Source organism: Stigmatopora nigra, unplaced genomic scaffold, assembly GCF_051989575.1.
Source record: "Stigmatopora nigra isolate UIUO_SnigA unplaced genomic scaffold, RoL_Snig_1.1 HiC_scaffold_24, whole genome shotgun sequence".
NCBI classification, from domain to species: domain Eukaryota; kingdom Metazoa; phylum Chordata; class Actinopteri; order Syngnathiformes; family Syngnathidae; genus Stigmatopora; species Stigmatopora nigra.
The window spans coordinates 834,597-856,059 of record NW_027551603.1 but is presented as its reverse complement, the minus strand read 5'-3'; the positions used below and the strand labels follow the sequence as shown (position 1 = coordinate 856,059).

General features: G+C 45.5%; 5 non-coding genes and 30 pseudogenes across 5 annotated transcripts; all 35 read left to right on the top strand.

Moving 5' to 3' along the window:
* The first annotated feature begins 1,726 nt into the window (after window positions 1-1,726).
* On the top strand, window positions 1,727-1,845 carry LOC144187774 (5S ribosomal RNA; annotated as a pseudogene).
* A 56-nt stretch (window positions 1,846-1,901) lies between these two features.
* LOC144190031 (5S ribosomal RNA) lies at window positions 1,902-2,020 on the top strand. Its single transcript, XR_013324972.1, has one exon. It is a non-coding gene; the product is annotated as a 5S ribosomal RNA (ribosomal RNA).
* Window positions 2,021-2,076: 56 nt separating this feature from the next.
* LOC144183455 (5S ribosomal RNA) lies at window positions 2,077-2,195 on the top strand (annotated as a pseudogene).
* A 56-nt stretch (window positions 2,196-2,251) lies between these two features.
* Window positions 2,252-2,370, top strand: LOC144188885 (5S ribosomal RNA; annotated as a pseudogene).
* Window positions 2,371-2,426: 56 nt separating this feature from the next.
* Window positions 2,427-2,545, top strand: LOC144189256 (5S ribosomal RNA; annotated as a pseudogene).
* Window positions 2,546-2,601: 56 nt separating this feature from the next.
* On the top strand, window positions 2,602-2,720 carry LOC144188256 (5S ribosomal RNA; annotated as a pseudogene).
* Window positions 2,721-2,776: 56 nt separating this feature from the next.
* LOC144183518 (5S ribosomal RNA) lies at window positions 2,777-2,895 on the top strand (annotated as a pseudogene).
* Window positions 2,896-6,321: 3,426 nt separating this feature from the next.
* LOC144187773 (5S ribosomal RNA) lies at window positions 6,322-6,440 on the top strand (annotated as a pseudogene).
* Window positions 6,441-6,496: 56 nt separating this feature from the next.
* On the top strand, window positions 6,497-6,615 carry LOC144188047 (5S ribosomal RNA). The gene has a single exon (XR_013324922.1). It is a non-coding gene; the product is annotated as a 5S ribosomal RNA (ribosomal RNA).
* A 56-nt stretch (window positions 6,616-6,671) lies between these two features.
* Window positions 6,672-6,790, top strand: LOC144183454 (5S ribosomal RNA; annotated as a pseudogene).
* A 56-nt stretch (window positions 6,791-6,846) lies between these two features.
* Window positions 6,847-6,965, top strand: LOC144184741 (5S ribosomal RNA; annotated as a pseudogene).
* A 56-nt stretch (window positions 6,966-7,021) lies between these two features.
* LOC144189255 (5S ribosomal RNA) lies at window positions 7,022-7,140 on the top strand (annotated as a pseudogene).
* Window positions 7,141-7,196: 56 nt separating this feature from the next.
* LOC144188970 (5S ribosomal RNA) lies at window positions 7,197-7,315 on the top strand (annotated as a pseudogene).
* A 56-nt stretch (window positions 7,316-7,371) lies between these two features.
* LOC144183507 (5S ribosomal RNA) lies at window positions 7,372-7,490 on the top strand (annotated as a pseudogene).
* Window positions 7,491-10,917: 3,427 nt separating this feature from the next.
* LOC144187772 (5S ribosomal RNA) lies at window positions 10,918-11,036 on the top strand (annotated as a pseudogene).
* Window positions 11,037-11,092: 56 nt separating this feature from the next.
* On the top strand, window positions 11,093-11,211 carry LOC144189044 (5S ribosomal RNA). The gene has a single exon (XR_013324952.1). It is a non-coding gene; the product is annotated as a 5S ribosomal RNA (ribosomal RNA).
* A 56-nt stretch (window positions 11,212-11,267) lies between these two features.
* LOC144183453 (5S ribosomal RNA) lies at window positions 11,268-11,386 on the top strand (annotated as a pseudogene).
* Window positions 11,387-11,442: 56 nt separating this feature from the next.
* LOC144190079 (5S ribosomal RNA) lies at window positions 11,443-11,561 on the top strand (annotated as a pseudogene).
* Window positions 11,562-11,617: 56 nt separating this feature from the next.
* LOC144189254 (5S ribosomal RNA) lies at window positions 11,618-11,736 on the top strand (annotated as a pseudogene).
* Window positions 11,737-11,792: 56 nt separating this feature from the next.
* LOC144188969 (5S ribosomal RNA) lies at window positions 11,793-11,911 on the top strand (annotated as a pseudogene).
* Window positions 11,912-11,967: 56 nt separating this feature from the next.
* On the top strand, window positions 11,968-12,086 carry LOC144183495 (5S ribosomal RNA; annotated as a pseudogene).
* A 3,427-nt stretch (window positions 12,087-15,513) lies between these two features.
* LOC144187769 (5S ribosomal RNA) lies at window positions 15,514-15,632 on the top strand (annotated as a pseudogene).
* Window positions 15,633-15,688: 56 nt separating this feature from the next.
* On the top strand, window positions 15,689-15,807 carry LOC144187871 (5S ribosomal RNA). Its single transcript, XR_013324912.1, has one exon. It is a non-coding gene; the product is annotated as a 5S ribosomal RNA (ribosomal RNA).
* Window positions 15,808-15,863: 56 nt separating this feature from the next.
* Window positions 15,864-15,982, top strand: LOC144183452 (5S ribosomal RNA; annotated as a pseudogene).
* A 56-nt stretch (window positions 15,983-16,038) lies between these two features.
* LOC144190078 (5S ribosomal RNA) lies at window positions 16,039-16,157 on the top strand (annotated as a pseudogene).
* Window positions 16,158-16,213: 56 nt separating this feature from the next.
* Window positions 16,214-16,332, top strand: LOC144189253 (5S ribosomal RNA; annotated as a pseudogene).
* A 56-nt stretch (window positions 16,333-16,388) lies between these two features.
* Window positions 16,389-16,507, top strand: LOC144188968 (5S ribosomal RNA; annotated as a pseudogene).
* A 56-nt stretch (window positions 16,508-16,563) lies between these two features.
* On the top strand, window positions 16,564-16,682 carry LOC144183483 (5S ribosomal RNA; annotated as a pseudogene).
* Window positions 16,683-20,106: 3,424 nt separating this feature from the next.
* On the top strand, window positions 20,107-20,225 carry LOC144187768 (5S ribosomal RNA; annotated as a pseudogene).
* A 56-nt stretch (window positions 20,226-20,281) lies between these two features.
* LOC144189914 (5S ribosomal RNA) lies at window positions 20,282-20,400 on the top strand. Its single transcript, XR_013324967.1, has one exon. It is a non-coding gene; the product is annotated as a 5S ribosomal RNA (ribosomal RNA).
* A 56-nt stretch (window positions 20,401-20,456) lies between these two features.
* On the top strand, window positions 20,457-20,575 carry LOC144183451 (5S ribosomal RNA; annotated as a pseudogene).
* A 56-nt stretch (window positions 20,576-20,631) lies between these two features.
* LOC144188097 (5S ribosomal RNA) lies at window positions 20,632-20,750 on the top strand (annotated as a pseudogene).
* Window positions 20,751-20,806: 56 nt separating this feature from the next.
* LOC144189252 (5S ribosomal RNA) lies at window positions 20,807-20,925 on the top strand (annotated as a pseudogene).
* A 56-nt stretch (window positions 20,926-20,981) lies between these two features.
* LOC144189983 (5S ribosomal RNA) lies at window positions 20,982-21,100 on the top strand (annotated as a pseudogene).
* Window positions 21,101-21,156: 56 nt separating this feature from the next.
* Window positions 21,157-21,275, top strand: LOC144183471 (5S ribosomal RNA; annotated as a pseudogene).
* The last annotated feature ends 188 nt before the right edge of the window (window positions 21,276-21,463 follow it).

Genomic DNA, 21,463 nt, shown 5'->3' with positions numbered 1-21,463 from the left:
GCATTCGCAGCTAGCCCTCAGAGATAAAATGAGTTGGATTTCCATCTCCAACAATACCAGCCGATATGTTATTTGAGGTTCTTGATCTGAATGAATTAAATGACCTCCGGTATGCAGTACAACTGTAGAGCAATTACTTTAAATTATGTTCATTCTTTTGTCCCCCGCCTGGTGCCCGTAGATAGCTGGGATAGGCCTTAGCACCCCCCGTGACCCTTGTGAGGATAAGCGGTTGAGAGAATGAATGAATGAAAGAATACTAAACAATGTCTTTCACATGACGATCATTTATACTAAACAATTACTATTAATTTAAGCATGTGAAACTATGATAAAATATGATTTGGATTTTACAGCATGTTTTCGTAACCTGTTTTATGTTTATTTATATAAACAATAGACACCTTGTAAAGCATTGCTGTTGCTTCACATGTATTTCTTAGGGGCCTAACATTCAACCACATCTAAGCAGCAGTACTTGTAGACTTGCATTCTGTGAAGCGCAAAGTGTCCTTCTGTTCTAAAGAGACAGAACAGCAAGAAAAGGACTCTGTGCAACCTTCTTTACTCTGTAACAGCGGGATGATGCTTTTTGTGTAGAAAGGATGGAGTACAAAGTGTAAGCGAATGAGTGGAAAGTACTGCAGACAATGTATGACTGTTTTTTTCTATTTTTTTTCCGTGCAGTTGAGGAGTGTAGTTTGCAAGATCCAGCATGCCAGTACTATTGAATGCTGGGTATTTTGCTGAGCCTTCTTTAAAAATTACTTCTCTTATCATGTAAAAGTAGTGATATCTGAACAGACAGAAGAATAGTCAGTCATTTTCTTCTTAAAAAAATAAAAATAAAATACTTGTGGTTGCTAGAGTTATACAGTAAAAAAGGGGTGTGTGCATGTGGTGGTGGAGCAATATAATTTTAGTTTCAGTGAAATGAAAAATCTACAATAGTGTTCCAATAAATTGGTGGTTATTGAAGTGCTATACCAATTGAATGTAATTTCTGGTAAAATTCTGTAGCTCCAGTGTTTAACCATAAATCCTATGTGATTTTTTGTTTTACAGTATAAAATGTGAAAACACTTATAAATCCCATTTAAATTCAGTGAATTCATTTAGTTGTGCTGCCACTACAACATTGCACCCAATCAGTTAGTCTTTAATTGAATCTGATTACCAGTCGATTTGAATTGAATGACTTGACCCCGCTGAGATATTTTCTCTAAAAGAATAATGGAGTTGCTTATTTGACTATTTAGTATTGTTATTTTATCTTTTTGCTTTTGGTGCTTTTTTTAAACATCTACTACTTTACATTATAATTGCTTGATCTGAGGTAGTTGGGTTGTAAAGGTTTAAATCAAAATTCAAAGTACGGTAATACACATATATACACACGATGCAACAGATGTGCAGTCCATTTGCAGCGTCCAGAAGTAAAACAACATGTGAAAATTGAGTGTATAGAGTGCAAAAAGTCTTACTGCAATCAAGCTGACTTTACTCCTTTGTTATTATTGCTGACTCAAAGACAAATACCAATTTGGCCTGAAATGCACAAAAGTAAAACATAGCTGTATATATTCCTGCCTTTTCCCCCCTCTTTTATAACCTGAATATTCCAACTGACTTTGAATAATGTCAAATCCCAATTGATTTGGGTAGCAGGTGTAGAAGGTCGAATTAATACTTTAGCTCATGGGTGTCCATCTGCAAGAGCAGTACCGCTCACGGCCATACCACCCTGAAAAGGCCTGATCTCGTCCGATCTCGGAAGCCAAGCATGGTTCGGCCTGGTTAGTACCTGATTGGGAGACCGCTTGGGAATACCAGGTGCTGTGAGCATCATACCCCGCATCTTTTTCGACATTTCATGGGTGTCCATCTGCTAGTGCAGTACCGCTCACGGCCATACCACCCTGAAAAGGCCCGATCTCGTCCGATCTTGGAAGCCAAGCATGGTTGGGCCTGGTTAGTACCTGGTTGGGAGACCGCTTGGGAATACCAGGTGCTGTGAGCATCATACCCCGCATCTTTTTCGACATTTCATGGGTGTCCATCTGCAAAAGCAGTACCGCTCACGGCCATACCACCCTGAAAAGGCCCGATCTCGCCCGATCTCGGAAGCCAAGCATGGTTAGACTTGTTTAGTACCAGATTGGGAGACCGCTTGGGAATACCAGGTGCTGTGAGAACCATGCCCCGCATCTTTTTCGACATTTCATGGGTGTCCATCTGCTAGTGCAGTACCGTTCACGGCCATACCACCCTGAAAAGGCCCGATCCCGTCCGATCTCGGAAGCCAAGCATGGTTCGGCCTGGTTAGTACCTGATTGGGAGACCGCTTGGGAATACCAGGTGCTGTGAGCATCATACCCCGCATCTTTTTCGACATTTCATGGGTGTCCATCTGCAAGAGCAGTACCGCTCACGGCCATACCACCCTGAAAAGGCCCGATCTCCTCCGATCTCGGAAGCCAAGCATGGTTCGGCCTGTTTAGTACCTGATTGGGAGACCGCTTGGGAATACCAGGTGCTGTGAGCAGCATACCCCGCATCTTTTTCGACATTTCATGGGTGTCCATCTGCCAAAGCAGTACCGCTCACGGCCATACCACCCTGAAAAGGCCCGATCTCGTCCGATCTCGGAAGCCAAGCATGGTTCGGCCTGGTTAGTACTTGATTGGGAGACCGCTTGGGAATACCAGGTGCAGTGAGCATCATACCCCGCATCTTTTTCGACATTTCATGGGTGTCCATCTGCAGGAGCAGTACCGCTCACGGCCATACCACCCTGAAAAGGCCCGATCTCGTTCGATCTCGGAAGCCAAGCATGGTACGGCCTGGTTAGTACCTGATTGGGAGACCGCTTGGGAATACCAGGTGCTGTGAGCATCATACCCCGCATCTTTTTCGACATTTCAAGGGTGATCTATCTGAAATCCAGATCAAATTCTGGATTTCAGATAGATCAGTTGTCATCATGCACCTTTTACCAAGACTGGACCTATAGTAGGACTTAGATGGAGAGCTATCTTAAAAAGAACATGTCCTCATTACTTGGGGGAGAAACAAAGGATCCAAAATCACTCAGAGCTGTCAGGAGTGGTTGGATTGCCTTTCCTGGCATGACGTCACGATAACTATCAGCTGTCACTAATTACGTGATTAGATTATTTTTGGTATTTAAGCATTATGATTTTCTGTGGACGCGGTTGGATCGACTGGTTAAGTTCTGGTTTCGTTTCCTGTTAATCCTCGTAGTAATTGCTGTTTCCATTGACGCCACGCCGCATGTTCAGTTCGTTTGTAATGAGTGGTCAAGCCAAGTTGTTTAAGTTATGTTACCCCGTTTATTAAATCAACCAACAAGAGCTACAGATCTGCCTCACCTTTCCAATTACTTCGGCGACTCTGCATCTGGGTTCAACTTACCCTACGATCGCGTCGCACTACGCGGCGAAATCGTAACAGCACGATCCAACCATTATGGACCCAGCGGAGCGCCACCCACGCTCGCGCCGACGCACTCGGCGACGCAAACCATCCACCTCGAAGACACCGGACTGCTTGGAATGTATAAGAAACCCCTCAGAATCGTTTAGGAATTTTGTAATGGACACACCGTGGTGCGGGGCTCTCAGGCACATCATTTCTAGAGATGAGCCACAGCTGGTAGAAGAGTTAGAGCCGCAGCGTACTCATACGCCCCACCACTGCTATGCACGTCGCCCTGGGAAGCCTTTACCGTTTCATCATGATGCCCAGGTGCGTACAACCACCAGAGAGCGCCCAAGTTATCTTATGCCTATGCCCAGAGGAATTGATTCACCATGGAGGGAGCCTGAAGATTCTGGTGAGGAGGACACCCGTTGAGGAAGTTCCCCACGGCCAGCAGCGTGGCCAGGATCTTCTTGAAGGTCCGGTTGCCGGCCAGCTGCTCCATGCCCAACTTCAGGTCAAACAGGGGCTCGGCGATCTCCTGCTCGAGTGCCTCATAGTTGAGTTTGAAAGACCACAGCTGCAGGCGGGGGGTCAAGGCGCTGACGGAAGCCAGGCCCGAGAGGAATTCCTCGGCCGTCCCCAGGGGAACGTCGGGATTGGCCGAGCGAGCCTCGCGGATCTTCTGCTTCTCCTCCTCTGTGGGCGTCATGCTCAGGATCTTCTCCACACCCTCCTTGTTGATGGCAAAGTCGTCAAAGTTGAGGATGGCGCTCTTGATGACGTGAACGGCGGGCAGGACCGTCATCCCGATGTTGATGGCGGTGCTCCGCTTGGAGTCCAGAACCAGGATCTCGGACTTTTTGCTCTCTGGCGCTTTCTTGGCCCATGGCGTCTCTTTGGCCCTGGACTCAAAGAGGTGCTCCAGCTTCCCCATGTCCACTTGGACCTTGTCCAGTGACGCCAAAAATAATCTAATCACGTAATTAGTGACAGCTGATAGTTATCGTGACGTCATGCCAGGAAAGGCAATCCAACCTCTCCTGACAAGAGCATCAAATAAAGACAATTTGTCGGTCTTTCGGGAACAGATTTTCTTGAAAAATAACCCTTTCGCTATGATTTCTAGAATTTTACTGACATAATGCAAGTGCATTCGCAGCTAGCCCTCAGAGATAAAATGAGTTGGATTTCCATCTCCAACAATACCAGCCGATATGTTATTTGAGGTTCTTGATCTGAATGAATTAAATGACCTCCGGTATGCAGTACAACTGTAGAGCAATTACTTTAAATTATGTTCATTCTTTTGTCCCCCGCCTGGTGCCCGTAGATAGCTGGGATAGGCCTTAGCACCCCCCGTGACCCTTGTGAGGATAAGCGGTTGAGAGAATGAATGAATGAAAGAATACTAAACAATGTCTTTCACATGACGATCATTTATACTAAACAATTACTATTAGTTTAAGCATGTGAAACTATGATAAAATATGATTTGGATTTTACAGCATGTTTTCGTAACCTGTTTTATGTTTATTTATATAAACAATAGACACCTTGTAAAGCATTGCTGTTGCTTCACATGTATTTCTTAGGGGCCTAACATTCAACCACATCTAAGCAGCAGTACTTGTAGACTTGCATTCTGTGAAGCGCAAAGTGTCCTTCTGTTCTAAAGAGACAGAACAGCAAGAAAAGGACTCTGTGCAACCTTCTTTACTCTGTAACAGCGGGATGATGCTTTTTGTGTAGAAAGGATGGAGTACAAAGTGTAAGCGAATGAGTGGAAAGTACTGCAGACAATGTATGACTGTTTTTTTCTATTTTTTTTCCGTGCAGTTGAGGAGTGTAGTTTGCAAGATCCAGCATGCCAGTACTATTGAATGCTGGGTATTTTGCTGAGCCTTCTTTAAAAATTACTTCTCTTATCATGTAAAAGTAGTGATATCTGAACAGACAGAAGAATAGTCAGTCATTTTCTTCTTAAAAAAATAAAAATAAAATACTTGTGGTTGCTAGAGTTATACAGTAAAAAAGGGGTGTGTGCATGTGGTGGTGGAGCAATATAATTTTAGTTTCAGTGAAATGAAAAATCTACAATAGTGTTCCAATAAATTGGTGGTTATTGAAGTGCTATACCAATTGAATGTAATTTCTGGTAAAATTCTGTAGCTCCAGTGTTTAACCATAAATCCTATGTGATTTTTTGTTTTACAGTATAAAATGTGAAAACACTTATAAATCCCATTTAAATTCAGTGAATTCATTTAGTTGTGCTGCCACTACAACATTGCACCCAATCAGTTAGTCTTTAATTGAATCTGATTACCAGTCGATTTGAATTGAATGACTTGACCCCGCTGAGATATTTTCTCTAAAAGAATAATGGAGTTGCTTATTTGACTATTTAGTATTGTTATTTTGTTATCTTTTTGCATTTGGTGCTTTTTTTAAACATCTACTACTTTACATTATAATTGCTTGATCTGAGGTAGTTGGGTTGTAAAGGTTTAAATCAAAATTCAAAGTACGGTAATACACATATATACACACACGATGCAACAGATGTGCAGTCCATTTGCAGCGTCCAGAAGTAAAACATGTGAAAATTGAGTGTATAGAGTGCAAAAAGTCTTACTGCAATCAAGCTGACTTTACTCCTTTGTTATTATTGCTGACTCAAAGACAAATACCAATTTGGCCTGAAATGCACAAAAGTAAAACATAGCTGTATATATTCCTGCCTTTTCCCCCCTCTTTTATAACCTGAATATTCCAACTGACTTTGAATAATGTCAAATCCCAATTGATTTGGGTAGCAGGTGTAGAAGGTCGAATTAATACTTTAGCTCATGGGTGTCCATCTGCAAGAGCAGTACCGCTCACGGCCATACCACCCTGAAAAGGCCTGATCTCGTCCGATCTCGGAAGCCAAGCATGGTTCGGCCTGGTTAGTACCTGATTGGGAGACCGCTTGGGAATACCAGGTGCTGTGAGCATCATACCCCGCATCTTTTTCGACATTTCATGGGTGTCCATCTGCTAGTGCAGTACCGCTCACGGCCATACCACCCTGAAAAGGCCCGATCTCGTCCGATCTCGGAAGCCAAGCATGGTTGGGCCTGGTTAGTAGCTGGTTGGGAGACCGCTTGGGAATACCAGGTGCTGTGAGCATCATACCCCGCATCTTTTTCGACATTTCATGGGTGTCCATCTGCAAAAGCAGTACCGCTCACGGCCATACCACCCTGAAAAGGCCCGATCTCGCCCGATCTCGGAAGCCAAGCATGGTTAGACTTGTTTAGTACCAGATTGGGAGACCGCTTGGGAATACCAGGTGCTGTGAGAACCATGCCCCGCATCTTTTTCGACATTTCATGGGTGTCCATCTGCTAGTGCAGTACCGTTCACGGCCATACCACCCTGAAAAGGCCCGATCTCGTCCGATCTCGGAAGCCAAGCATGGTTCGGCCTGGTTAGTACCTGATTGGGAGACCGCTTGGGAATACCAGGTGCTGTGAGCATCATACCCCGCATCTTTTTCGACATTTCATGGGTGTCCATCTGCAAGAGCAGTACCGCTCACGGCCATACCACCCTGAAAAGGCCCGATCTCCTCCGATCTCGGAAGCCAAGCATGGTTCGGCCTGTTTAGTACCTGATTGGGAGACCGCTTGGGAATACCAGGTGCTGTGAGCAGCATACCCCGCATCTTTTTCGACATTTCATGGGTGTCCATCTGCAAAAGCAGTACCGCTCACGGCCATACCACCCTGAAAAGGCCCGATCTCGTCCGATCTCGGAAGCCAAGCATGGTTCGGCCTGGTTAGTACCTGATTGGGAGACCGCTTGGGAATACCAGGTGCAGTGAGCATCATACCCCGCATCTTTTTCGACATTTCATGGGTGTCCATCTGCAGGAGCAGTACCGCTCACGGCCATACCACCCTGAAAAGGCCCGATCTCGTTCGATCTCGGAAGCCAAGCATGGTACGGCCTGGTTAGTACCTGATTGGGAGACCGCTTGGGAATACCAGGTGCTGTGAGCATCATACCCCGCATCTTTTTCGACATTTCATGGGTGATCTATCTGAAATCCAGATCAAATTCTGGATTTCAGATAGATCAATTGTCATCATGCACCTTTTACCAAGACTGGACCTATAGTAGGACTTAGATGGAGAGCTATCTTAAAAAGAACATGTCCTCATTACTTGGGGGAGAAACAAAGGATCCAAAATCACTCAGAGCTGTCAGGAGTGGTTGGATTGCCTTTCCTGGCATGACGTCACGATAACTATCAGCTGTCACTAATTACGTGATTAGATTATTTTTGGTATTTAAGCATTATGATTTTCTGTGGACGCGGTTGGATCGACTGGTTAAGTTCTGGTTTCGTTTCCTGTTAATCCTCGTAGTAATTGCTGTTTCCATTGACGCCACGCCGCATGTTCAGTTCGTTTGTAATGAGTGGTCAAGCCAAGTTGTTTAAGTTATGTTACCCCGTTTATTAAATCAACCAACAAGAGCTACAGATCTGCCTCACCTTTCCAATTACTTCGGCGACTCTGCATCTGGGTTCAACTTACCCTACGATCGCGTCGCACTACGCGGCGAAATCGTAACAGCACGATCCAACCATTATGGACCCAGCGGAGCGCCACCCACGCTCGCGCCGACGCACTCGGCGACGCAAACCATCCACCTCGAAGACACCGGACTGCTTGGAATGTATAAGAAACCCCTCAGAATCGTTTAGGAATTTTGTAATGGACACACCGTGGTGCGGGGCTCTCAGGCACATCATTTCTAGAGATGAGCCACAGCTGGTAGAAGAGTTAGAGCCGCAGCGTACTCATACGCCCCACCACTGCTATGCACGTCGCCCTGGGAAGCCTTTACCGTTTCATCATGATGCCCAGGTGCGTACAACCACCAGAGAGCGCCCAAGTTATCTTATGCCTATGCCCAGAGGAATTGATTCACCATGGAGGGAGCCAGAAGATTCTGGTGAGGAGGACACCCGTTGAGGAAGTTCCCCACGGCCAGCAGCGTGGCCAGGATCTTCTTGAAGGTCCGGTTGCCGGCCAGCTGCTCCATGCCCAACTTCAGGTCAAACAGGGGCTCGGCGATCTCCTGCTCGAGTGCCTCATAGTTGAGTTTGAAAGACCACAGCTGCAGGCGGGGGGTCAAGGCGCTGACGGAAGCCAGGCCCGAGAGGAATTCCTCGGCCGTCCCCAGGGGAACGTCGGGATTGGCCGAGCGAGCCTCGCGGATCTTCTGCTTCTCCTCCTCTGTGGGCGTCATGCTCAGGATCTTCTCCACACCCTCCTTGTTGATGGCAAAGTCGTCAAAGTTGAGGATGGCGCTCTTGATGACGTGAACGGCGGGCAGGACCGTCATCCCGATGTTGATGGCGGTGCTCCGCTTGGAGTCCAGAACCAGGATCTCGGACTTTTTGCTCTCTGGCGCTTTCTTGGCCCATGGCGTCTCTTTGGCCCTGGACTCAAAGAGGTGCTCCAGCTTCCCCATGTCCACTTGGACCTTGTCCAGTGACGCCAAAAATAATCTAATCACGTAATTAGTGACAGCTGATAGTTATTGTGACGTCATGCCAGGAAAGGCAATCCAACCTCTCCTGACAAGAGCATCAAATAAAGACAATTTGTCGGTCTTTCGGGAACAGATTTTCTTGAAAAATAACCCTTTCGCTATGATTTCTAGAATTTTACTGACATAATGCAAGTGCATTCGCAGCTAGCCCTCAGAGATAAAATGAGTTGGATTTCCATCTCCAACAATACCAGCCGATATGTTATTTGAGGTTCTTGATCTGAATGAATTAAATGACCTCCGGTATGCAGTACAACTGTAGAGCAATTACTTTAAATTATGTTCATTCTTTTGTCCCCCGCCTGGTGCCCGTAGATAGCTGGGATAGGCCTTAGCACCCCCCGTGACCCTTGTGAGGATAAGCGGTTGAGAGAATGAATGAATGAAAGAATACTAAACAATGTCTTTCACATGACGATCATTTATACTAAACAATTACTATTAGTTTAAGCATGTGAAACTATGATAAAATATGATTTGGATTTTACAGCATGTTTTCGTAACCTGTTTTATGTTTATTTATATAAACAATAGACACCTTGTAAAGCATTGCTGTTGCTTCACATGTATTTCTTAGGGGCCTAACATTCAACCACATCTAAGCAGCAGTACTTGTAGACTTGCATTCTGTGAAGCGCAAAGTGTCCTTCTGTTCTAAAGAGACAGAACAGCAAGAAAAGGACTCTGTGCAACCTTCTTTACTCTGTAACAGCGGGATGATGCTTTTTGTGTAGAAAGGATGGAGTACAAAGTGTAAGCGAATGAGTGGAAAGTACTGCAGACAATGTATGACTGTTTTTTTCTATTTTTTTTCCGTGCAGTTGAGGAGTGTAGTTTGCAAGATCCAGCATGCCAGTACTATTGAATGCTGGGTATTTTGCTGAGCCTTCTTTAAAAATTACTTCTCTTATCATGTAAAAGTAGTGATATCTGAACAGACAGAAGAATAGTCAGTCATTTTCTTCTTAAAAAAATAAAAATAAAATACTTATGGTTGCTAGAGTTATACAGTAAAAAAGGGGTGTGTGCATGTGGTGGTGGAGCAATATAATTTTAGTTTCAGTGAAATGAAAAATCTACAATAGTGTTCCAATAAATTGGTGGTTATTGAAGTGCTATACCAATTGAATGTAATTTCTGGTAAAATTCTGTAGCTCCAGTGTTTAACCATAAATCCTATGTGATTTTTTGTTTTACAGTATAAAATGTGAAAACACTTATAAATCCCATTTAAATTCAGTGAATTCATTTAGTTGTGCTGCCACTACAACATTGCACCCAATCAGTTAGTCTTTAATTGAATCTGATTACCAGTCGATTTGAATTGAATGACTTGACCCCGCTGAGATATTTTCTCTAAAAGAATAATGGAGTTGCTTATTTGACTATTTAGTATTGTTATTTTGTTATCTTTTTGCATTTGGTGCTTTTTTTAAACATCTACTACTTTACATTATAATTGCTTGATCTGAGGTAGTTGGGTTGTAAAGGTTTAAATCAAAATTCAAAGTACGGTAATACACATATATACACACGATGCAACAGATGTGCAGTCCATTTGCAGCGTCCAGAAGTAAAACAACATGTGAAAATTGAGTGTATAGAGTGCAAAAAGTCTTACTGCAATCAAGCTGACTTTACTCCTTTGTTATTATTGCTGACTCAAAGACAAATACCAATTTGGCCTGAAATGCACAAAAGTAAAACATAGCTGTATATATTCCTGCCTTTTCCCCCCTCTTTTATAACCTGAATATTCCAACTGACTTTGAATAATGTCAAATCCCAATTGATTTGGGTAGCAGGTGTAGAAGGTCGAATTAATACTTTAGCTCATGGGTGTCCATCTGCAAGAGCAGTACCGCTCACGGCCATACCACCCTGAAAAGGCCTGATCTCGTCCGATCTCGGAAGCCAAGCATGGTTCGGCCTGGTTAGTACCTGATTGGGAGACCGCTTGGGAATACCAGGTGCTGTGAGCATCATGCCCCGCATCTTTTTCGACATTTCATGGGTGTCCATCTGCTAGTGCTGTACCGCTCACGGCCATACCACCCTGAAAAGGCCCGATCTCGTCCGATCTCGGAAGCCAAGCATGGTTGGGCCTGGTTAGTACCTGGTTGGGAGACCGCTTGGGAACACCAGGTGCTGTGAGCATCATACCCCGCATCTTTTTCGACATTTCATGGGTGTCCATCTGCAAAAGCAGTACCGCTCACGGCCATACCACCCTGAAAAGGCCCGATCTCGCCCGATCTCGGAAGCCAAGCATGGTTAGACTTGTTTAGTACCAGATTGGGAGACCGCTTGGGAATACCAGGTGCTGTGAGAACCATGCCCCGCATCTTTTTCGACATTTCATGGGTGTCCATCTGCTAGTGCAGTACCGTTCACGGCCATACCACCCTGAAAAGGCCCGATCTCGTCCGATCTCGGAAGCCAAGCATGGTTCGGCCTGGTTAGTCCCTGATTGGGAGACCGCTTGGGAATACCAGGTGCTGTGAGCATCATACCCCGCATCTTTTTCGACATTTCATGGGTGTCCATCTGCAAGAGCAGTACCGCTCACGGCCATACCACCCTGAAAAGGCCCGATCTCCTCCGATCTCGGAAGCCAAGCATGGTTCGGCCTGTTTAGTACCTGATTGGGAGACCGCTTGGGAATACCAGGTGCTGTGAGCAGCATACCCCGCATCTTTTTCGACATTTCATGGGTGTCCATCTGCAAAAGCAGCACCGCTCACGGCCATACCACCCTGAAAAGGCCCGATCTCGTCCGATCTCGGAAGCCAAGCATGGTTCGGCCTGGTTAGTACCTGATTGGGAGACCGCTTGGGAATACCAGGTGCAGTGAGCATCATACCCCGCATCTTTTTCGACATTTCATGGGTGTCCATCTGCAGGAGCAGTACCGCTCACGGCCATACCACCCTGAAAAGGCCCGATCTCGTTCGATCTCGGAAGCCAAGCATGGTACGGCCTGGTTAGTACCTGATTGGGAGACCGCTTGGGAATACCAGGTGCTGTGAGCATCATACCCCGCATCTTTTTCGACATTTCATGGGTGATCTATCTGAAATCCAGATCAAATTCTGGATTTCAGATAGATCAGTTGTCATCATGCACCTTTTACCAAGACTGGACCTATAGTAGGACTTAGATGGAGAGCTATCTTAAAAAGAACATGTCCTCATTACTTGGGGGAGAAACAAAGGATCCAAAATCACTCAGAGCTGTCAGGAGTGGTTGGATTGCCTTTCCTGGCATGACGTCACGATAACTATCAGCTGTCACTAATTACGTGATTAGATTATTTTTGGTATTTAAGCATTATGATTTTCTGTGGACGCGGTTGGATCGACTGGTTAAGTTCTGGTTTCGTTTCCTGTTAATCCTCGTAGTAATTGCTGTTTCCATTGACGCCACGCCGCATGTTCAGTTCGTTTGTAATGAGTGGTCAAGCCAAGTTGTTTAAGTTATGTTACCCCGTTTATTAAATCAACCAACAAGAGCTACAGATCTGCCTCACCTTTCCAATTACTTCGGCGACTCTGCATCTGGGTTCAACTTACCCTACGATCGCGTCGCACTACGCGGCGAAATCGTAACAGCACGATCCAACCATTATGGACCCAGCGGAGCGCCACCCACGCTCGCGCCGACGCACTCGGCGACGCAAACCATCCACCTCGAAGACACCGGACTGCTTGGAATGTATAAGAAACCCCTCAGAATCGTTTAGGAATTTTGTAATGGACACACCGTGGTGTGGGGCTCTCAGGCACATCATTTCTAGAGATGAGCCACAGCTGGTAGAAGAGTTAGAGCCGCAGCGTACTCATACGCCCCACCACTGCTATGCACGTCGCCCTGGGAAGCCTTTACCGTTTCATCATGATGCCCAGGTGCGTACAACCACCAGAGAGCGCCCAAGTTATCTTATGCCTATGCCCAGAGGAATTGATTCACCATGGAGGGAGCCTGAAGATTCTGGTGAGGAGGACACCCGTTGAGGAAGTTCCCCACGGCCAGCAGCGTGGCCAGGATCTTCTTGAAGGTCCGGTTGCCGGCCAGCTGCTCCATGCCCAACTTCAGGTCAAACAGGGGCTCGGCGATCTCCTGCTCGAGTGCCTCATAGTTGAGTTTGAAAGACCACAGCTGCAGGCGGGGGGTCAAGGCGCTGACGGAAGCCAGGCCCGAGAGGAATTCCTCGGCCGTCCCCAGGGGAACGTCGGGATTGGCCGAGCGAGCCTCGCGGATCTTCTGCTTCTCCTCCTCTGTGGGCGTCATGCTCAGGATCTTCTCCACACCCTCCTTGTTGATGGCAAAGTCGTCAAAGTTGAGGATGGCGCTCTTGATGACGTGAACGGCGGGCAGGACCGTCATCCCGATGTTGATGGCGGTGCTCCGCTTGGAGTCCAGAACCAGGATCTCGGACTTTTTGCTCTCTGGCGCTTTCTTGGCCCATGGCGTCTCTTTGGCCCTGGACTCAAAGAGGTGCTCCAGCTTCCCCATGTCCACTTGGACCTTGTCCAGTGACGCCAAAAATAATCTAATCACGTAATTAGTGACAGCTGATAGTTATCGTGACGTCATGCCAGGAAAGGCAATCCAACCTCTCCTGACAAGAGCATCAAATAAAGACAATTTGTCGGTCTTTCGGGAACAGATTTTCTTGAAAAATAACCCTTTCGCTATGATTTCTAGAATTTTACTGACATAATGCAAGTGCATTCGCAGCTAGCCCTCAGAGATAAAATGAGTTGGATTTCCATCTCCAACAATACCAGCCGATATGTTATTTGAGGTTCTTGATCTGAATGAATTAAATGACCTCCGGTATGCAGTACAACTGTAGAGCAATTACTTTAAATTATGTTCATTCTTTTGTCCCCCGCCTGGTGCCCGTAGATAGCTGGGATAGGCCTTAGCACCCCCCGTGACCCTTGTGAGGATAAGCGGTTGAGAGAATGAATGAATGAAAGAATACTAAACAATGTCTTTCACATGACGATCATTTATACTAAACAATTACTATTAGTTTAAGCATGTGAAACTATGATAAAATATGATTTGGATTTTACAGCATGTTTTCGTAACCTGTTTTATGTTTATTTATATAAACAATAGACACCTTGTAAAGCATTGCTGTTGCTTCACATGTATTTCTTAGGGGCCTAACATTCAACCACATCTAAGCAGCAGTACTTGTAGACTTGCATTCTGTGAAGCGCAAAGTGTCCTTCTGTTCTAAAGAGACAGAACAGCAAGAAAAGGACTCTGTGCAACCTTCTTTACTCTGTAACAGCGGGATGATGCTTTTTGTGTAGAAAGGATGGAGTACAAAGTGTAAGCGAATGAGTGGAAAGTACTGCAGACAATGTATGACTGTTTTTTTCTATTTTTTTTCCGTGCAGTTGAGGAGTGTAGTTTGCAAGATCCAGCATGCCAGTACTATTGAATGCTGGGTATTTTGCTGAGCCTTCTTTAAAAATTACTTCTCTTATCATGTAAAAGTAGTGATATCTGAACAGACAGAAGAATAGTCAGTCATTTTCTTCTTAAAAAAATAAAAATAAAATACTTGTGGTTGCTAGAGTTATACAGTAAAAAAGGGGTGTGTGCATGTGGTGGTGGAGCAATATAATTTTAGTTTCAGTGAAATGAAAAATCTACAATAGTGTTCCAATAAATTGGTGGTTATTGAAGTGCTATACCAATTGAATGTAATTTCTGGTAAAATTCTGTAGCTCCAGTGTTTAACCATAAATCCTATGTGATTTTTTGTTTTACAGTATAAAATGTGAAAACACTTATAAATCCCATTTAAATTCAGTGAATTCATTTAGTTGTGCTGCCACTACAACATTGCACCCAATCAGTTAGTCTTTAATTGAATCTGATTACCAGTCGATTTGAATTGAATGACTTGACCCCGCTGAGATATTTTCTCTAAAAGAATAATGGAGTTGCTTATTTGACTATTTAGTATTGTTATTTTGTTATCTTTTTGCATTTGGTGCTTTTTTTAAACATCTACTACTTTACATTATAATTGCTTGATCTGAGGTAGTTGGGTTGTAAAGGTTTAAATCAAAATTCAAAGTACGGTAATACACATATATACACACGATGCAACAGATGTGCAGTCCATTTGCAGCGTCCAGAAGTAAAACAACATGTGAAAATTGAGTGTATAGAGTGCAAAAAGTCTTACTGCAATCAAGCTGACTTTACTCCTTTGTTATTATTGCTGACTCAAAGACAAATACCAATTTGGCCTGAAATGCACAAAAGTAAAACATAGCTGTATATATTCCTGCCTTTTCCCCCCTCTTTTATAACCTGAATATTCCAACTGACTTTGAATAATGTCAAATCCCAATTGATTTGGGTAGCAGGTGTAGAAGGTCGAATTAATACTTTAGCTCATGGGTGTCCATCTGCAAAAGCAGTACCGCTCACGGCCATACCACCCTGAAAAGGCCTGATCTCGTCCGATCTCGGAAGCCAAGCATGGTTCGGCCTGGTTAGTACCTGATTGGGAGACCGCTTGGGAATACCAGGTGCTGTGAGCATCATGCCCCGCATCTTTTTCGACATTTCATGGGTGTCCATCTGCTAGTGCTGTACCGCTCACGGCCATACCACCCTGAAAAGGCCCGATCTCGTCCGATCTCGGAAGCCAAGCATGGTTGGGCCTGGTTAGTACCTGGTTGGGAGACCGCTTGGGAACACCAGGTGCTGTGAGCATCATACCCCGCATCTTTTTCGACATTTCATGGGTGTCCATCTGCAAAAGCAGTACCGCTCACGGCCATACCACCCTGAAAAGGCCCGATCTCGCCCGATCTCGGAAGCCAAGCATGGTTAGACTTGTTTAGTACCAGATTGGGAGACCGCTTGGGAATACCAGGTGCTGTGAGAACCATGCCCCGCATCTTTTTCGACATTTCATGGGTGTCCATCTGCTAGTGCAGTACCGTTCACGGCCATACCACCCTGAAAAGGCCCGATCTCGTCCGATCTCGGAAGCCAAGCATGGTTCGGCCTGGTTAGTCCCTGATTGGGAGACCGCTTGGGAATACCAGGTGCTGTGAGCATCATACCCCGCATCTTTTTCGACATTTCATGGGTGTCCATCTGCAAGAGCAGTACCGCTCACGGCCATACCACCCTGAAAAGGCCCGATCTCCTCCGATCTCGGAAGCCAAGCATGGTTCGGCCTGTTTAGTACCTGATTGGGAGACCGCTTGGGAATACCAGGTGCTGTGAGCAGCATACCCCGCATCTTTTTCGACATTTCATGGGTGTCCATCTGCAAAAGCAGCACCGCTCACGGCCATACCACCCTGAAAAGGCCCGATCTCGTCCGATCTCGGAAGCCAAGCATGGTTCGGCCTGGTTAGTACCTGATTGGGAGACCGCTTGGGAATACCAGGTGCAGTGAGCATCATACCCCGCATCTTTTTCGACATTTCATGGGTGTCCATCTGCAGGAGCAGTACCGCTCACGGCCATACCACCCTGAAAAGGCCCGATCTCGTTCGATCTCGGAAGCCAAGCATGGTACGGCCTGGTTAGTACCTGATTGGGAGACCGCTTGGGAATACCAGGTGCTGTGAGCATCATACCCCGCATCTTTTTCGACATTTCATGGGTGATCTATCTGAAATCCAGATCAAATTCTGGATTTCAGATAGATCAGTTGTCATCATGCACCTTTTACCAAGACTGGACCTATAGTAGGACTTAGATGGAGAGCTATCTTAAAAAGAACATGTCCTCATTACTTGGGGGAGAAACAAAGGATCCAAAATCACTCAGAGCTGTCAGGAGTGGTTGGATTGCCTTTCCTGGCATGACGTCACGATAACTATCAGCTGTCACTAATTACGTGATTAGATTATTTTTGGTATTTAAGCATTATGATTTTCTGTGGACGCGGTTGGATCGACTGGTTAAGTTCTGGTTTCGTTTCCTGTTAATCCTCGTAGTAATTGCTGTTTCCATTGACGCCACGCCGCATGTTCAGTTCGTTTGTAATGAGTGGTCAAGCCAAGTTGTTTAAGTTATGTTACCCCGTTTATTAAATCAACCAACAAGAGCTACAGATCTGCCTCACCTTTCCAATTACTTCGGCGACTCTGCATCTGGGTTCAACTTACCCTACGATCGCGTCGCACTACGCGGCGAAATCGTAACAGCACGATCCAACCATTATGGACCCAGCGGAGCGCCACCCACGCTCGCGCCGACGCACTCGGCGACGCAAACCATCCACCTCGAAGACACCGGACTGCTTGGAATGTATAAGAAACCCCTCAGAATCGTTTAGGAATTTTGTAATGGACACACCGTGGTGTGGGGCTCTCAGGCACATCATTTCTAGAGATGAGCCACAGCTGGTAGAAGAGTTAGAGCCGCAGCGTACTCATACGCCCCACCACTGCTATGCACGTCGCCCTGGGAAGCCTTTACCGTTTCATCATGATGCCCAGGTGCGTACAACCACCAGAGAGCGCCCAAGTTATCTTATGCCTATGCCCAGAGGAATTGATTCACCATGGAGGGAGCCTGAAGATTCTGGTGAGGAGGACACCCGTTGAGGAAGTTCCCCACGGCCAGCAGCGTGGCCAGGATCTTCTTGAAGGTCCGGTTGCCGGCCAGCTGCTCCATGCCCAACTTCAGGTCAAACAGGGGCTCGGCGATCTCCTGCTCGAGTGCCTCATAGTTGAGTTTGAAAGACCACAGCTGCAGGCGGGGGGTCAAGGCGCTGACGGAAGCCAGGCCCGAGAGGAATTCCTCGGCCGTCCCCAGGGGAACGTCGGGATTGGCCGAGCGAGCCTCGCGGATCTTCTGCTTCTCCTCCTCTGTGGGCGTCATGCTCAGGATCTTCTCCACACCCTCCTTGTTGATGGCAAAGTCGTCAAAGTTGAGGATGGCGCTCTTGATGACGTGAACGGCGGGCAGGACCGTCATCCCGATGTTGATGGCGGTGCTCCGCTTGGAGTCCAGAACCAGGATCTCGGACTTTTTGCTCTCTGGCGCTTTCTTGGCCCATGGCGTCTCTTTGGCCCTGGACTCAAAGAGGTGCTCCAGCTTCCCCATGTCCACTTGGACCTTGTCCAGTGACGCCAAAAATAATCTAATCACGTAATTAGTGACAGCTGATAGTTATCGTGACGTCATGCCAGGAAAGGCAATCCAACCTCTCCTGACAAGAGCATCAAATAAAGACAATTTGTCGGTCTTTCGGGAACAGATTTTCTTGAAAAATAACCCTTTCGCTATGATTTCTAGAATTTTACTGACATAATGCAAGTGCATTCGCAGCTAGCCCTCAGAGATAAAATGAGTTGGATTTCCATCTCCAACAATACCAGCCGATATGTTATTTGAGGTTCTTGATCTGAATGAATTAAATGACCTCCGGTATGCAGTACAACTGTAGAGCAATTACTTTAAATTATGTTCATTCTTTTGTCCCCCGCCTGGTGCCCGTAGATAGCTGGGATAGGCCTTAGCACCCCCCGTGACCCTTGTGAGGATAAGCGGTTGAGAGAATGAATGAATGAAAGAATACTAAACAATGTCTTTCACATGACGATCATTTATACTAAACAATTACTATTAGTTTAAGCATGTGAAACTATGATAAAATATGATTTGGATTTTACAGCATGTTTTCGTAACCTGTTTTATGTTTATTTATATAAACAATAGACACCTTGTAAAGCATTGCTGTTGCTTCACATGTATTTCTTAGGGGCCTAACATTCAACCACATCTAAGCAGCAGTACTTGTAGACTTGCATTCTGTGAAGCGCAAAGTGTCCTTCTGTTCTAAAGAGACAGAACAGCAAGAAAAGGACTCTGTGCAACCTTCTTTACTCTGTAACAGCGGGATGATGCTTTTTGTGTAGAAAGGATGGAGTACAAAGTGTAAGCGAATGAGTGGAAAGTACTGCAGACAATGTATGACTGTTTTTTTCTATTTTTTTTCCGTGCAGTTGAGGAGTGTAGTTTGCAAGATCCAGCATGCCAGTACTATTGAATGCTGGGTATTTTGCTGAGCCTTCTTTAAAAATTACTTCTCTTATCATGTAAAAGTAGTGATATCTGAACAGACAGAAGAATAGTCAGTCATTTTCTTCTTAAAAAAATAAAAATAAAATACTTGTGGTTGCTAGAGTTATACAGTAAAAAAGGGGTGTGTGCATGTGGTGGTGGAGCAATATAATTTTAGTTTCAGTGAAATGAAAAATCTACAATAGTGTTCCAATAAATTGGTGGTTATTGAAGTGCTATACCAATTGAATGTAATTTCTGGTAAAATTCTGTAGCTCCAGTGTTTAACCATAAATCCTATGTGATTTTTTTGTTTTACAGTATAAAATGTGAAAACACTTATAAATCCCATTTAAATTCAGTGAATTCATTTAGTTGTGCTGCCACTACAACATTGCACCCAATCAGTTAGTCTTTAATTGAATCTGATTACCAGTCGATTTGAATTGAATGACTTGACCCGCTGAGATATTTTCTCTAAAAGAATAATGGAGTTGCTTATTTGACTATTTAGTATTGTTATTTTGTTATCTTTTTGCTTTTGGTGCTTTTTTTAAACATCTACTACTTTACATTATAATTGCTTGATCTGAGGTAGTTGGGTTGTAAAGGTTTAAATCAAAATTCAAAGTACGGTAATACACATATATACACACGATGCAACAGATGTGCAGTCCATTTGCAGCGTCCAGAAGTAAAACATGTGAAAATTGAGTGTATAGAGTGCAAAAAGTCTTACTGCAATCAAGCTGACTTTACTCCTTTGTTATTATTGCTGACTCAAAGACAAATACCAATTTGGCCTGAAATGCACAAAAGTAAAACATAGCTGTATATATTCCTGCCTTTTCCCCCCTCTTTTATAACCTGAATATTCCAACTGACTTAGAATAATGTCAAATCCCAATTGATTTGGGTAGCAGGTGTAGAAGGTCGAATTAATACTTTAGCTCATGGGTGTCCATCTGCAAGAGCAGTACCGCTCACGGCCATACCACCCTGAAAAGGCCTGATCTCGTCCGATCTCGGAAGCCAAGCATGGTTCGGCCTGGTTAGTACCTGATTGGGAGACCGCTTGGGAATACCAGGTGCTGTGAGCATCATACCCCGCATCTTTTTCGACATTTCATGGGTGTCCATCTGCTAGTGCAGTACCGCTCACGGCCATACCACCCTGAAAAGGCCCGATCTCGTCCGATCTTGGAAGCCAAGCATGGTTGGGCCTGGTTAGTACCTGGTTGGGAGACCGCTTGGGAATACCAGGTGCTGTGAGCATCATACCCCGCATCTTTTTCGACATTTCATGGGTGTCCATCTGCAAAAGCAGTACCGCTCACGGCCATACCACCCTGAAAAGGCCCGATCTCGCCCGATCTCGGAAGCCAAGCATGGTTAGACTTGTTTAGTACCAGATTGGGAGACCGCTTGGGAATACCAGGTGCTGTGAGAACCATGCCCCGCATCTTTTTCGACATTTCATGGGTGTCCATCTGCTAGTGCAGTACCGTTCATGGCCATACCACCCTGAAAAGGCCCGATCTCGTCCGATCTCGGAAGCCAAGCATGGTTCGGCCTGGTTAGTACCTGATTGGGAGACCGCTTGGGAATACCAGGTGCTGTGAGCATCATACCCCGCATCTTTTTCGACATTTCATGGGTGTCCATCTGCAAGAGCAGTACCGCTCACGGCCATACCACCCTGAAAAGGCCCGATCTCCTCCGATCTCGGAAGCCAAGCATGGTTCGGCCTGTTTAGTACCTGATTGGGAGACCGCTTGGGAATACCAGGTGCTGTGAGCAGCATACCCCGCATCTTTTTCGACATTTCATGGGTGTCCATCTGCAAAAGCAGTACCGCTCACGGCTATACCACCCTGAAAAGGCCCGATCTCGTCCGATCTCGGAAGCCAAGCATGGTTCGGCCTGGTTAGTACCTGATTGGGAGACCGCTTGGGAATACCAGGTGCAGTGAGCATCATACCCCGCATCTTTTTCGACATTTCATGGGTGTCCATCTGCAGGAGCAGTACCGCTCACGGCCATACCACCCTGAAAAGGCCCGATCTCGTTCGATCTCGGAAGCCAAGCATGGTACGGCCTGGTTAGTACCTGATTGGGAGACCGCTTGGGAATACCAGGTGCTGTGAGCATCATACCCCGCATCTTTTTCGACATTTCATGGGTGATCTATCTGAAATCCAGATCAAATTCTGGATTTCAGATAGATCAGTTGTCATCATGCACCTTTTACCAAGACTGGACCTATAGTAGGACTTAGATGGAGAGCTATCTTAAAAAGAACATGTCCTCATTACTTGGGGGAGAAACAAAGGATCCA